Genomic DNA, 16,518 nt, shown 5'->3' with positions numbered 1-16,518 from the left:
ATTGTTCTATATCAGTGACTCACCAAGTCATGAGTAATGGATAAAGATGACAACCTCGGAACACACACTATCAAAAACAAGTCATAAACTGCGCTTGCTGGATTCATTTTAATGTGCATTCTGCAAAGTATATTTTTAAGAACTGTATTGAACTACCAGAATCCTGTAAAAGCCTCAAAGGCATCTGCAGAATTCTTCGTCAGACGCACATGTTCACATACATAAACACATAGAAAAGCTCTGGAAGGTTCTGTTCTCCTTCTGTGTATATGGTGTAGTCAGCTATTACTTTGAGTAATGAATGTTGACTTTCCCCAGCTGTTTCCAGCTACAAATCCCGCTCGGCTGACACACACTAGCAGTTGTAGTTCACCAGTCATAGCACTGCAGCAAATGACCTTGTAAAAAGGTTTACTGTAAATGGAACAATAACAGAGATATATATGAAATCCAGAGGTTTCCACAGAAACCAAAAGCCTTTTTTTTTGTCTTCAATTTACTCTCTTTAGTGGAAGTAAAACAAAGCGTGGGAAGGGAAAGGACATTGTAGCTGTAGAACATTATGACCAATGCTTTGTCTGGTGATAATATGCAGCTCCTGGTAATGGATTTTGGATTGTTTTGATAAATATTCTGGTAATAGTCAGGGTGAGCTGACCTGCCGCGCAATGTTTTATTTGTAGGATCACTGCAGGTCGCTGGAAAATCAGAGTTTAAACGGATTATATAAAGTATAACTGCTTCCCAAGACTGTTTCTGTAATGTAACACAGATATATAATCAGATTTGGAATATAAAATGTTAAGGTTTTGTCTCCCTTATGTATAAATGTTTTTAAAGTATTCATAATGCCTAAAGTCAAATGTTTTAAACTGTAATTCACAGGTTCCCCTCTTAAAGGGTCAGTTCATCCAAAAATGATATTTCAATTTTGACAGATGCTGTAGAATTTAACAAATTGATAGTTTGTTGGTTAAAAATATCTGCACCTTGCTCTGTACATCTTCTGTGGTCATCATGAGGGGTCCAGATTTCTCCCGGTCAAACTTTAATGTTATTAAATGTAACAAATGCAACAGTAGGTGTTGGGGCATGCAAACAAGAACAGAAACAGTCAAGATGGCGCAGGAGCAGAGAAGGGTCCAATGGGCCTTATATTTTAGTCTATATGGTTCCCCCCTAACACAAGTTTTACCTTTGGGTTCACTAATTAATATTGATGAATAGATTTGTAAAAAAAAAAAATGTTGCAAGTTGGCTGCCAAAATCGCTCTAGAGGTGCTCAAAGACATTAGATGACAATGATATGATGTTGGTAAATGACACAACAGCTCTGAACGATCTCAAAACCATCGAGTGGTAAATGGATTGCGTGCATAGGCTTAGTGTTTTGGCAGTCTGGAGCTCTTCTACTTCCAGCTGAAATCAAACTTTTCATAATATGGGCATACAGGGTCAATACTTATGAACATATTCAAGTTTTTCAAAGATGTATACAGTCTTCTCTTAAACCTAAATTTATAGATAAGGGTGGTATTTTATATTTTGTTAATTTTTGCAATATTCAGTTATTCATGCTTCCACACCTGGTCTCCTCAAGCACTCCCTACAATTACATTCACCTAACAATGCACCCAATACAAAGCAGAGGCCCGGGCAATTTTTATTTATTTTTTAAAGCATAGGCTGTATTCTCTTTTAAATATTGCTTCTGGTATTCTTCTAGCAGTAACAGGGATACAAATAGTGAGATTGGAGCTAAGCAATTCATCTTGAGGCAAACCAGTCAAAAATGGCGAGAGCAATTTCAGCCTTTTGCCTTCGAATCCCAATCAGATAAAACTGTAATTCCTTTGCCAAGCAAAAAAGAAGTTAAGGCAAGGTTAGTACAAAAAACAAAGAACTCATAATAAAGCAAAATTATCTACAAACCCATACAACAAGTTTGTTTCTGAACCCTCAGCCAACACAAGTTAGGTAATGAATGCAGTAGCATTTCGGAATTATTTAAATCAATCTTTGATTATTAAATGATCAAGGTAATTCATCTTGCTGTCTCTAGGTCTCTTATACATGTTATCTATGATTAGTTCTCCCCGATCCAAACTCGAATAAAAGCCCTATCTATCATTGCCAACCACAATGCTATGGTAGAATTAAACGCTGAATTAATGATTAATCTCCCCAACTCTCAATAATAGATCACTGCAAAAATAGAAGAGCCATGTGATCCCAGCAGAATAAAATCATTTCTCTCAATTCTAGAACCTGTACAGTGTTCTATTTTACAGGCAGGTTTGCCCAGTTAAAGGATAATCGGCATTTAAATAATATCACCTTCTTCTGTAACTTCCACTATGAATTAGGTACTTTAATTATCCTGTCCTGATTCTACTACTTATCTATGCATTAGCCATCTTCATTATCATCTAACCATCAAGGTTTCCCAACATACTTACCAGCCAGCCTGCAAAATAAACAAAATACAGTTTCAACTGATTACATTATAAATTATATTCTTTAGTTGGATACCTTTTTGTATTTGCAAATACATGTAGAAAATATGCTCTCTCTGTGTGGGTTCTAACTATCAGAAGTCCTTGAAGAACCATATAGATAGCAATGGACAGATTGGAGCAGGTATGTCAGATAGTCCCCCATTCCTCCAGGGACACACCAAAACTTCAGCATGGCACAATGGCGACTGAAGACGTCTGGTATGTCCCCACAACAAATAAAACAAAAATGGCGACCGCACTAAAAAATCCATAACTAGCTTCCTTAGCAAGGTGCAAGTAGAACAGGCTTTTCACAAACCAAAGAATAAAAAGTTTCCCAGCACAACTACCAGCCACCAAAACATGGTCAACATCTAACATTTCTGAGTGTGCCAAATGCCTGTATACATGTCTGTGTGCCGAGGTTCTGGCCACTTTTTTCCTACTGGGTCCCTAAAGATTGTGTGGACATTTTGACAAAATTTACCAACAATAGTTTATATCTCCCCACCTTTTTTTAAGTCTTTCTATTTGTTTAGGCCCATGTTATGGAAAACGCTTTTCAGGAACAAAACTTTCTATTTGATTTCGGCATGACCAGGTCACCTGTAAATTCGGGTAGCAACATCCTACCACTGGAACCTCAAAAGGGTGCAAAGGAACTGGTATGTTATTTTATATGATGGTAGTCAGATAAAACAGAAATATAAAGTTCAGGTACAGTTTGGCCAATGTATGCATTAAGAAGGGAAATCTGATTTTTTTTCAAAACTTCTCATCTGTGTTATTTGATACATTTTCCAGTACTTTTTTTAGGGCCCCAAAGAAAATATTCCACTGTTGGATAGAAACTGCTGGGTTGAATCAGTCATTGGCTTCATATATAGTTTATGGGCTGCAGTTAGAAATACCCTTATGGAAGTATAGTATAATCCAGCAAACTTGAAATGGATTTGGTCCAGCAAATGATTTTTTAAGAAATCAATTTCAGTTTCCTGGATCACTCAGATTCACCCATGATAGTCTATCTTCTCCAGTCATGGAGAGCTTTAAAAAAATCAAGCATTTTGATTGAACCTTTGGTGTACTGGCTCTGTTAACATCTGTTTATATAGTGGAACCAATGTAGCCATGCACTGTGTGTGGAAGAACTGCGTATGATGACCTATACATCAGGTAAGGAGATTTCTCACTGCAGCCCATAAACTTTATGTGAAACCAATGGCCAATTCAACCCAGTAGTGTCCAATCATGAGTGAAATATTTTCTTTGGTTGGACAAACTCAAAAAACTACTAGCAAGGATACTAAATACCTGGAAAAGTCTGTTAAAGTGTAACTTTTCAAAATAAAAAATCTGCCAAGCACAATATAAAGAGCAAATAATTGCTTAAAATGTAATCCTCTTCGTACAGGTTCCCAGCCTCCATATAATTGCCTGGTCAGTCAGTCCTAAGTTTTCAATAACTTTTTTTTCCCACAAGTTTTAATGAGAGGAAGCCATCAAAAAATGTCTCAATGAAGTCACATGGCAGATTCTGTCAACAGCAGGAATGGAATTCACTGGTCACAGGAAATGAAAAAAACTGCATTTGTTTTCTTGGTTTTACCTCAGCTAATTAACTGTAAATGATGGCTAAGTAAATTTCTATTTCTGGTGTTTGGAATAAGGCCAAAATGAAGGAAAACGCCCACCTATGTTCTGGTATATTCCCTGTGTGACCACATTATCTCAAATTATTATTATATATTTTTATTATATAGTATATAAAAACATGGAACAAATTATAACAGCTTGGAGAATTAAATTTGGGTAAGGGTTGTGAGGCATGTAAGTGATTTTAATTTGTAGCAGACATGAAAATGTGACTTCCATGGCTGTCCAATATATTACATAAGCCGTGTGCAACCCAAAAATAATGGATGATCTGGTCACCCCATCCTAGGTGCCCCTGGCAAATATAACAACATAATGATAAAATATTTGTTCTCGTCAGCCAGCAAAGACAACATTCTTTGGTCAGGTCCTTTGTTAGTTTCTGACCGCAGTCTAATGGTCATAGCCAATTAATGTTGCTGACCCATCACTAATTATCACCACATATAATTAGACAAGGTAAAACATTGGGAACAGTCTTGTAAACTGAAGTGTAAAACAACCTCTAACCTTCTAGAGATTCTTTGTGAATTTCTCATTGCTGTCAATAATTGCTCTGCAAAAGCAAACCTCTCGCACCCCCTCACCAAGTCAAAGGGGAAAAAATAAAAATAGAGCCGGAAAATGAAGGCCTCAGCTCCCTCATGCCTCCTTCAAAGGCCTATTAAAAAGCAGATTGGAGCATGCTATGGAAACTTGTCCCCTCTGTGATTTGTCTGCCTCTCCACACCAGTCATTACTTTTGTGTTTTCTTTTTTCTAAATGACAAACTTTTCAGTGTGTGAAATGATTAAAGGCACATTTCTTTCCATTGCTCTCCTTTATGACGGTGATATAGTTGTGTCAGCAGAAGAAAGGGTGTTATGGGATAGAAATATTACCTTTATATACATAGGAGATGGGAATCTACAGTCACTAACCAGCCTTATTAATACTTAACTTTTTTATCACCTGTTCATGGGCAGGCTGCTTTTTGATATCTGAATATATTTATTTAAGCTTAAAGTGAAACCTGATTATTTACAACTATTGGTCTACCCAAAACTGATATTTATTATTGGGTGAACTGGGTCTGCCCAATAATTTTGGAAAGATCTTGGTCTTGTGTCTGGGGATTGATACCTGTGGAGAGGAAACTGCCAGGTGAATGTTCATGTCTGATAATCTCTGAAGGGAAGATGGGAGCCAAGGGAGGTTGTTGTGATCCAGGGAATATGGTTGCAGTTCAGTATTGCTCTGACATAAAATAATTGTGTGTGGGATTAGGGAATTGTTTACCTGACGTAAGGTGTCTTAGGAACAAGTTGTTCTCATCCTAGCCCCTTTAAAGCTTTGCCAAGATGGACACTTTGTTCAATAGTGGAAGACCCCTCAAGGAAAAGACCAAAGGACATAGATAAACTATTACACGTATGTACAGTAGTAGCTGGTTGGAAATGCATTCACCTCTCTCCAAACCAAAGCTGTAATATTGATCTATACCGTTGAAGATCAAGAGGCCCAGTTATTCATATTCTATCCTCTTTACAGATTACCCTGGGTATAAGAGAAGGACAATTTTTGCAATGATGGAAGACTTCTCAAGGAAAGGGCCAAAGGACACAGATGAACCATTACACATATATACGGTAGTAACTGGTTGGTAATGTATTCACCTCCAGCCAAGCCAAAGCTGTAATACTGATCAATACCATTGAAGATCAAGAGGCCTAGTTGTTCTTATTCTAGCCTCTTTACAAATTAGCCTGGGTATAAGAGATGGATTATTTTTCCAATGGTGGAAGACCTCTCAAGGAATGGGCCAAAGGACACAGATGATCCATTACACATATATATGGTACTAGCTGGTTGTAACCACCTCTCACCAAACCAACACCGAATTATTGATAAATACCAATGAATCACAAAGGACAGCAGCCAATCACATTACAGATTACTGTAACTAGATTTCCTAAAGATTAATTCTGATTTGTTCTGCTGTTAGGGAAGACAAGAGCAGCTATTGTAGCCACACAAGACAATGGATACGCATATAATTTTCCTGGTCAGTGGGTCACTATGAAGTGAACAAGGTCAAGGATGAAAGTCTGCCTGCCATCTTTCTAGTTTAACATACCTCCTTTTGACCCCCAACCATTAACCGTAGAGACCCCTTATAGCCATCAGTTAATAACTAATAGCTTCTATGAATAGAAGTATTCAGCAGATTTGCATTTACCATAAGTCACTCATGCGCCATTGCCTAGGGCATTAGGGATTTAGGAAAGGCAGCTCCAAGCCTCAGAATTTTCAGACTGTGATCAATGTATCCTTATCATGTTTCCTCCTTTGGGTAAATTCAGCGGAAGAACTGTGGGATGGGGGATGGTGTGTAGGGAATAATGATCAGGGTCAAAAACCATCTCTTTATTGTCTTGTTTGGTGCTAAATCAGACAATATGCTGCCTTATGTAGCCCATTGTAGATTTTTTTTTTTAAAAAGGGAAGATTGTCATAATTTAGGTGTTACTAATGCAGCGTGATGTCTAGATATGGCCCTGGATGTTGGGTGTAACTAGTAAGAGCAGGAAGTCAGAGCACAGTCTTCTGTAAGGGGGTTTAGGTTAGTGCATGAAACCAATGAGTTTCCCAGAGTCGAGGGGATAATTTTTATGACCAGAGTGGGGTTTACCTATGTCAAGGCGTAAAAAAGGGTAAAGTATTTAGACCTTGCGCACAGATGAAGAACAGTCAATTTAGGATAATATATTTATCTTTTTTATTTTTAAATAAAGGTTTATTATATGGTACACCTATCACACGGTGTCACAGAGCATCACAGGTTTTCCAAAAACAGAGTACAGCAAATGTGGCTTTCTCTTATTTAATTATATACAACACTCTCTTAAAGCAGACCAAAACTCAAAATTTTAACTTTACATAAAAGGGTAGACTCCTTTATTTAACCCCCCTAGCGTTCTATCTCAAATTTCAATGCAAAAGTGTTCCATTTTTTTTGCATGAAAATTTATTTTACATTGTAGGCTGTAATTCTTAGACATAACTCACCAATGATAAATAAATTTATTAAATTCAATAATAAACTTTAAATAAAAAAACACAAATCTCTAAAAAAAAAAAAAAATATTAAAACATGTAAAATAGGTGTACAGTAGCATATATAATATATATATAATATAATTATATATATATATATATATATATATATATATATATATATATATTGTATGAATATTTCTTTGTATTGGACTCAATACAGCTATTTTGTATTGAATCCAGTACAAAATTATTTGAATTTCCTGGTCACAACAACGCATGTACTGATGTCACCGGGAAACCCTATCGAATGGACACTTCTCAGCTGGAGATCGGAGGAGCATGACGTGTCCCCAGGACCTGTGGGGACCAGCAGGACGCCAGGGGTCAGCGACAGAACAAGGTGTTTTTTTTTTTAGTTTAAAGCAACCCCTAGTGTGACTCGGGAATACCACTTTTTGCAAGTAAAATCCACCCTGAGTCACACTCGGGATTACCGCTAGGGGTGCTGCTGTGCTCAAGACAGAATGGGAGTGCAAAACCTTCTGGAATACCTACATCATGCATCCCAGGAGACTCTTGGCTGCTCCTTCTGCACATGCCCTGATCTCACGCATGCACAGCAGGAGCCCTTTTTTTTGGAAGAAAAAAATTGTCGATCTTACGCATGCACAGTGAAATCTTTTCCCGTATATGTCACCCCATCTGGCGCCTGTGCAATGCAGTTATGGCTTTTCCTCTAGAGCAGGAAAAGTAACCATGTTACCAGAAGCTACTTGTTGCTTTCAGGAACCGTACCATAGTCTACTACAGCCCCAGCCCCATACAAACACATGCACAAATTAGTCTGCATCTACACCCATCTACTTAGCTTGGGAGTGCCATTCAGCATGTCAAGGAAATCTTCAATTAGATACGAAAGTAAAAACTATGCATGCATACATATTGTGCAGGGGACTCCAATGTAGAGTTTCCAATATCAATCCTTTTTTAAAATCTGAACCAAGAAAGATAGCAGTAGCAGTCAGATTTAATGTATATTCTGTAAAACTTACAGTAAATCCGACCTGTCATGGCCCCTGGCCATGCCATGGGGAAGAAACCTTGGTGTTTATTATTCATCTTTATATCCAGCATTGGATAAATATCTATATGAAGTATACCTTTTGGAATTAGTCACAGCCTTAGGGTTGTAGGCTTTTTTGTTTTTGTTTTTTTTTTCGTCTGATCACAAGCAAATGTACAGCGTGTACTGCTTCACATATAGAACAGTACAGCCATGCTAGAAAAAGCATGATGGCTACCCCAAAGATGACACATGGTTGAATCTAATGACCTTCATTACTTGCTATCAAGGTCATTGGAAAGGATTAGCGTGTTTTACCATTTGTTTACCAAGTGTTTATTAGCAAGTTGTGTGATGTGCCATATTTATCAATTGTCATTTATATTATTTATATTCGTCAACTGATTGCTATGCAGGAGTCTTAAGTTGTCCTATCCCTGGAAAAAATAAAATATACATACCCCTAGGGTTTGGTTACCAATATACTTTAGGTACCTTATAAGAGAGTCCAGTAAAGTAAATATTTTCGAAAAATTGCTTTTTTTTTATTAAAAACAGGCATAACAGGCAAACAATCATCTTTCACATTTCTGATCATTCTAACCTGAAGAACAGTGAGTTCCACCTGGTTGCTATTAGTCACTGCATTCTATGACATATCACTGCACTATGCACTGCAATATTAAAGAAAAGCCCAATTCTGTCCTAAATTTTTATACTTAAGGGGACTTCTGATAATTAATTCTCCGCTGGCTAAGAATTCTGTCAAGAAACATGGTTATAAGAAGGAGGAATTATGCAAAGGTATGCAAATTACCCCATAAATCAGCTTGACAATGATGTATTAGAAAAACAAAAAAGTAGCCAACAAAAGCTCCAATGCTATATGGAAGCAGATTGGGGGACCTTGGCTTTAAAGAGCGCCACGTTCATGACTCAATGTCTATGGTGCCAGAGGAAAGAAGGCAGTGTTTTATTATGTCTGCCCCCTGTGCTTCTATTCCTACACTCAAAAGGAAAGCTGAACAATAGCCAGCATTGAGATTCCGTAGCCATCATTCCGTTACTGAATATTTCTCTCTTAGCCTTAGAGGCTGAAAAACGCAGAAACAAACAAAGGCATTTCATAAAGGTCAGGGTGCTATGCCATGATGCAAACTTGTATCGGAAAATTCATGAGCATCTTCTCCCCTTGGCAACCCAGCACACTATAGCTTTGTTTATATGCCTTCTGTTTTGTTCGATAAGGATAGAGAAAGCTATATGTATCATACAAATCTCTAAAATCCCTCAGTGAAGCAAAACAAGCTAAAATCCCAATATCACAAGATTAAACCAGCCTTAAACACATATTATTTTATAGACAGGTATCTAAGTGCAGCAAAATGACAAAACACAAATTATTTTTAAACAATGTTTTTCTGTTGTTTGCGGAATATTCTATTAAAGAGCGCACTAATGAAAAAGCTTAACGTCTTTTTTTTAAGCCAAAGGGCTTTATTTAATAACAGAGCAAAGAGTAATGATGTAGAGTAACCCAAGGCAACCCATCAGAAATCCTATTTTCTCTGTCGTTCTTACTGAAAGCTGCTATCTGATTGGCTTCTAGACTACTTTACATCATTGTTCTGCAAACTGTTGTCTGTTTCTAGGGATGTTTGGGAATGGATTTAGGAGAAATGCCTAAAGTAATTTTGAGCAAATATAGAGTTTGTATTGATGCAACCAGTAGGTTTTATCATTTAAAGCAAAACTCTAGGCTGGCTAAGAAAAAATATTCCCACATGTATGCAAACATTATAAAGGGTATAACACAGAATATTTTGTACTTTAACCTGATGTCCTACAACAGATTGAGTTCTGGTCCTCTTCCCTCAGGAGTTGGAATATGGTTTGGAACACCTATATTATTACGTTCAGTACAGGGCTTTTGGTGGCCACCGGTCCAACACTGTACAACAGTGGTCGCCAACCCTTCAGACCTCACGGACCACTAAATTAATCATTTTAAATCCAGCGGACCATTAATATGATTATTTTTTGGGTTATCTATGGGTTTATTTCATTGGAATCTAAAGCTGCATACACACGTGCAAATATTGTTGTTGGAAAAGATCTTTCATGATTTTCCTTTCCAACGACTAAGGACTGCACGATGCATGAACGAGTGGTGTACATACAACACTGTTCTGCTCCATGGAGAGGGGAGGGGGAGAACGACAGAGTGGCACCCCACTGCGCGCTCTCCCTCTATGCTTCCATTAGGATCGTTCATTGTCTATCGTCCCGATAATCGGCTCAGGGCCGATATTGGACGAGAATCTGGCGTGTGTACAGCGCCCCTCGTCCATTATCCTTAGGACGGTCATTGGGACGATGGACGACGGATGCTGTACACACGCCAGATTCTCGTCCATTATATGAGCCGATTATCGGGCGAGAACCATTGGACGTGCGTACATAGCTTAGGACCAAACAAGAAATGCTAGTTATCAGTCAAACTATTTAATGCAAGAAAGAAAATACACAGTTAAGGTCATACTTACCTTGAGAAATAAACAAATAAAATAAAACAATAGGATGAGAATCGGTATTTGTGGAGCGGGCTGACCGTTGTAATGGTGGAAACAATACTGAAGCGTACGGGTCGGCAACGGTTGCCTCATACAACTTAAGACTACACATTAGGTCACGCTGCGCCTCCCTTGTTTTTCCGTCTCTAGTGCAGTCCGTGAAATTAGTGCAAAACAAAGGCAAAAACTGTCATTTAGAATATAGGAATTTTTTTAGAATATTATTTTTGATTTATTAATAAAACATAATTTATTAATAAAACATAAAATATGCAAATAATGTCCAAATTGTTTTGTGTACCACAAAAATTTTCTCGCTTACCACCAGTGATCCACAAACCACTGGTTGACCACCACTGCTGTATATGATTACATTTGGGAATGATGCAGTGATACAACCAATTGAAACTGGCAAGAAGAATGCCTTTGGGGGACCAGTTGTCACAAGTGGAAATTGCTGGGGTAGAAGGTCTTCGGACCCTGGTTTAAGTTAACTCATTCTATATATTAGTTCATTACCTAGGCAAAATGGAACCAGAAATTGGATCAGCTCAACTTTGTGGTTGATTTTTATGATTTTCTGTACCCTGTTTTCCTAATTGACTTCCAGTGTGTAAAATCATATTCTTGGGTGGAGGACAGAAATAAAATAGATACATCTGTAGAGCTACCTTGATCTCTGCCATTGCATTTGTAATATGTATATTATATAGTACAATAATCTGGTAACCTAGCTTTAGAGAGTGGTAACTGTAGGCTTCAAGGAAATTTCAATGGTAGGGTTCCTATTTATTTGCTCATTTGTACACAATGAATAAGATCAGATTTGAATTACAGAGAAATCCCCCGATATGTGAAGCCCACCAGCACACAACTTTTTAGGAGACCAATCAGGATAAAAACAATGATGCTTTTGTATTGCAGTCCTGTTTCAAGTTTAATAATATGGTGTAGATTTCAAAGAATGAGGTTGTTATATTAAAATTGGAATGGAGTGTGAAATGCCCGCATGAGCTCAACGGGCCCCAAATCCCTTTTAAAGGAAGCCTGTACTGATTGAGTATAAAGGCTGCCATAACTGACCTCTCCAAAATACTGGATTACCAGCCTGGACCTAATGTGTGTTAACTTTTTGTATTATCATTAACATATGAATTTTACTTATAACCGTGAGCTATGTAAATCTGCCGATATTGAGCTCTTTTTAATCCAAATAAAGAAATTCATGATCTTTTGTAATCAATTACATGATGACTTTCTGATTGAATGGTTAGGTTTAAAATTTGCCTTTGTTGACATTATCAAGGGCTACAAAATTTGACTGAATAATATTATGAAATCTAGCTCTTCTTGATATCCAAAAAAATCAAGATCTGCTAGAATTCCTGCAGGTTTCATGATTACTCCTTCCTCATGACAAGCCAGCAGTGCCAGGGGAAGAAAGGTGTCTGCAGTCACCCATATTGTAAAGGTTCATTTCCCCCCGCTCTCCAGATGTCTGCACCACGGTACAGATGTTCTTCATCAGCCCTTCCTCATCAGTGTCACCAGGTCCCACTATCCAATTCCCCCCCTGTGTCCTTCAACGGACACCAATTTCCTCTTGCCAGCTCCTCATTTTTCTTCCTTCCTTCAATGACACCATTTCACCAAACTCCTCATACTTCTCCACAACCTGCAGAACTTAAATCTCCGGCTGCTTATTGATGCCCTCTATCCCTCTTCACCCTGGTAGTCCATCAACATAATAATAATTAGTTTAGCATGTCACTTTTTCCAAAGCATTCTGGGAAATCATTAGTAATTGCTTTAGTTAAAAAAATACACTTTTCAGCAAAGGCTCAATTTTTATCCATCAAAAAATGGTTATTTTTAGATTTAAATAATGGCTTTAAAGAAGAGAAAAATAAAAAGGTGATTGTCAGGGAAATATCTGACAGTACAAAAAAAAAATACAAAGTATAAATGAAAAATCTGCTGCAGTCTTGTGCCATCAAATGAAAATTAATCCTTGGCTATATTACATATGGTAAAAGATCAATAAAGCTTAGCTGGACTGCAGTCACTCAATGTGCTGCCATAATGGCTGGTTATTGCACCATTTGTGGAGGTATTTGGGAGTAAGGGGGGATGGGGGGTCGGATCAATTTTGGTGATGTACATGACTTTAATAATAGATTCTAACAACTAAATTTTAACAATTAAAAAAAATCATACTATATACAGGTCTGTTTTTAATACTTCTGTTTAACAGAAAAAGTCATGTTTCAGAAATGATGGATAATAAGGGAGAGCTATACAGTTGGGGAACTGGTAGGGTTATTAGGTTTTTTACTGCACACCGCTTAGAAGAGAGACAGTTCAGGAGATAGCAGTCAATAGTTCTCTTAAAAAGAGCTTTATACACTTTCTCCTTTTTTCTCCTTGCCCTCCACTTTGATCGCTCACAGTCACCTAGCTACACAGACAGAGTAAAGGCTTTTACATTATTATTTGTGTGTGATTTAAGGTCTTTGTGGGGACTGTAGTGTTAACTGGAGCAAGAAAAATTGACATGAAAATAAATTCCAGATCAAGGTCAGAACATTAGGGTATATATTGAGTACAGGAGCTTTAAAAAAAACAAGCCCTCAATAATCTCTGTAGCTGAAAGCACTGTGGAACAACCCATCCTCAAAGTTCACAGTAAAACTAGTAACGTTGTTTGTCATTCTCTCATCAGCTCATCTCTTCCACGTCATTCGAAGGGCTCAACAGTCTTCCAAGTTTTCTGCTGTAAACTTAGGGGCTGAATGATTTCACAGATGGTTTTGCAATTATATAGTAATAGAAATGTTTTAGTAAAAAAAAACTATACAGTGCTTTAGCAAAATAAATGCCATATTATTGGGGTTTATATTCTTTGATTGTAAACTGGGTTGGTAGCAATGTAAGTATGTCCCTGGCCATCTCCATGTGGAAAGCAGTTGGCATTTTCCTAGTATCCCTGTGTGGTTGCATGTTAAATAAGGTAGCAGCTTTTCCTGTAAACTATTGCAAAGTGTGGAGCCCCATTACAATGGTATTGTTCTGTGGGCTATATAAAAATATTCAGTAGAAAGAAGAATGTTTGTTGCAGCAATGTATATTTTGCCATTTTCCACTTTTGTACTTAAGCCTCGTACAGAAGTCAGATGATTGTCCCTGGAAATGACCATTAATGAGAACGAGCATCTTGGGCAAGAATTATCTTATTTTATCCATTGTTTGAGGCTGTGTGGAAATGTGCAATTATAGTTATTGGAATCAGTTTGTAACATGGGGGAACCTCTGCTATAATTACTATATCCACAGCTCACAGTACATTAGTGTGCTGGTCAGTGGGATGGATGTCACCCTTACACATAGGAAAAAAGGATTACTGGGGCCACACTGACCTGAGAGGCACAAATTGCTCAAGGAACCTAAAAACCTTTCCAAGAACCCTGGTTGCAAAACACTAATTATAGTGATCATTTCCAGGTACACTAGAAACATATGAGCAGTTCTATTCTATGGACAGAGGTGGGGAGGATGTGTAGGAGAGGCCCTGCTGTGTCCTTCCCATTCGGAAACAGCAGTGATTCCTGTCTTATTTTAGTGATTTGGCAGGATGGATCTCAAAACAACGTTGAGGGACGTCTGTGCAGATTCAAGACTTTAGCTTGAGATGATGATAAACTTTCACCAACTACACATACCTTTTATTATTATAACACAGTATTTATATAGTGGCATCATATTACACAGTGCTGTTATCCATATTCGTGTCCACAACTGTCCCCCAAAGGAGCTCACACCTAATGTCCCTACCATGGTCATATGTCATTAATGTAGTCTAAGGTCAATTTTTGTTTGTTTTTTGGGGAAAACAATTAACATTACTGCATGTTTTTGGGATGTGGGAGCAAACCCACACAAACATGGGGAGAACTTGCAAACTCCATGCAGATAGTGTCCTGGCTGGGATTCAAACCTGGGACCTAGCGCTGCAAAGGTGAGAGTGCTAACCACTGAGCCACCATACCGCCCATTACTAACATTTTAGGAGAATTCTGATGAACAAAAGTTTTGAATAAAGTATAAATATCATACTATACAAATCAGCTTTACTGTGTTTAAAATATGTAAAAAAAAAAAACTGTTTCTGGATGAGACATATGGCATGAGCAGCAATCAAACCGTTTCCTGTCTTCTCTATCTTCTCTGTCCACATAATGTTTATCTGTGCTATGATAAGAGTCTTCCTGGTGTGACAGCAAGGTCATCCAGACAGCCCAAACTTTACCAGCAAAAAACTAATTTCATCTAATCTTATCCTCAATATCGGCCATATCCTGTGTGTGACTTCTCCCCGCAGCTGTATCCCATTTATATTTCACAAAGAGTATTTACACTGTTTATTCATTGAATCTGGAAATGACATTATGGGCCTCCATAGATACATTGGACGCATATTATAGCAAACAAAGAGAAACAATGTGAACAAGTGGAAGATCAGAAATGAGAAAAGCAAAATGAAGAAGAAAGATCAAATCTGATTATTTTTCCTGAGGCTTTTTTTAGCGTATCGGTGAAAGAACAAATGTACAAGTAATGGGTTTTATTAAAGCGTGGAATGTATTGGTGAACTACCTGCGCTGCATTCCTGTGTTCCCAATAATAGGAGGATGGGGATAAACAGGGATGAGGCTGGCTGCTGATTGGCTCATTCAGAGCAGTTCTACGGAATTAATCCAACACAAAGGATACGTTCTTATCTTAAGGTAGCCAGATGGCTGCTTTCGATAAGGAGGAATATTATTCAGCTCTTGCTCGATGTTCCTCATACCAAATACGCATAATAATGCAATACATGATTTTAGAAAATATTTTTTATACAAACCAATCATTGGCCAATAAAAGCTGATTTCTGGTGGACAAAAATGTATATTAATGACAGATATAGAATTGCTAGACTGTAGAGGATATAATTGTAACATAAGCATCAACACGGAATGGACACGCTGTGATCACACATGGATGTATAAGAAACAATCCTATGGCTGTATTTGTTCTTATAATCCCCTAATGTTATCCAACATTGTTATAATCTCACCTACCATCAAAGATTTGGATATGGAATGTGATGATTGGATACAGAATCATACCTAGAGTCCCTTGCACCCCTAGCAAATAGCTGTATTGGCTTCCTCCTCCCCTGTAATTTTTTTTATTTGTACACAGTATTGTTTTTATAGCACCAACATATTATGCAGCGCTGTACAAAGTCCATAGTCATGACACTAACTGTCCCCCAAAGGAGCTCACAATCTAATGTCCCCACCATAGTCATATGTCATTAAGGTAGTCAAAGGTGAATTTAGGGGGAAGCTACATAACCTAATTGCATGCTTTTTTTTGGGATGTGGGAAGAAGCCGGAGTACCCAGAGAAAACCTAAACTCAGAGAACTTCCATCTCCATGCAGATAGTGTCCTGGCTGGGATTTGAACTTGGGACCTAGCGCTGCAAAGGCCATGGAGTGCTAACCATTGAGCCCCTTTTATATACCATTTATCATTTATATTTTTCTGTTCATGAAAATCAGACCCTAGATATCAGTGTAAGGCCATTAATCTAGACTGGGAGAGAAGAAATCACAAGACGGTAGAAAAGCAGACTGCGGACTA

The sequence above is a fragment of the Pyxicephalus adspersus genome, chromosome 10 (assembly GCF_032062135.1).
Source record: "Pyxicephalus adspersus chromosome 10, UCB_Pads_2.0, whole genome shotgun sequence".
In the NCBI taxonomy this organism is placed as follows: Eukaryota; Metazoa; Chordata; class Amphibia; order Anura; family Pyxicephalidae; genus Pyxicephalus; species Pyxicephalus adspersus.
This window is presented reverse-complemented; position numbering follows the sequence as displayed.